Here is a 235-nt window from a genome sequence, read left to right as displayed (position 1 = left end):
AGGGGAGAAGAGCTGGGGAAAAGGGCCAGGGACCCCGTTCTTGACCCCAGGTCTCCACTGTAGGTCACCGTCACCTCAACGCACCTGCGGTAAAGGCACCGCCCCTGCTGGACTCAGCCCCGGGGCCCCTTCGCGGAAATAAAACCTCCCACACTGCCCGTTCCTCACTGTCCTGGTTTGGGTCGTGTCTCCCTGTGGTGACCACCCAGTTTCACGGCTCCTGCTGCCCCTGGGT

This window comes from Bison bison, unplaced genomic scaffold (genome assembly GCF_000754665.1).
Source record: "Bison bison bison isolate TAMUID 2011002044 unplaced genomic scaffold, Bison_UMD1.0 scf7180017864180, whole genome shotgun sequence".
In the NCBI taxonomy this organism is placed as follows: domain Eukaryota; kingdom Metazoa; phylum Chordata; class Mammalia; order Artiodactyla; family Bovidae; genus Bison; species Bison bison.
This window is presented reverse-complemented; position numbering follows the sequence as displayed.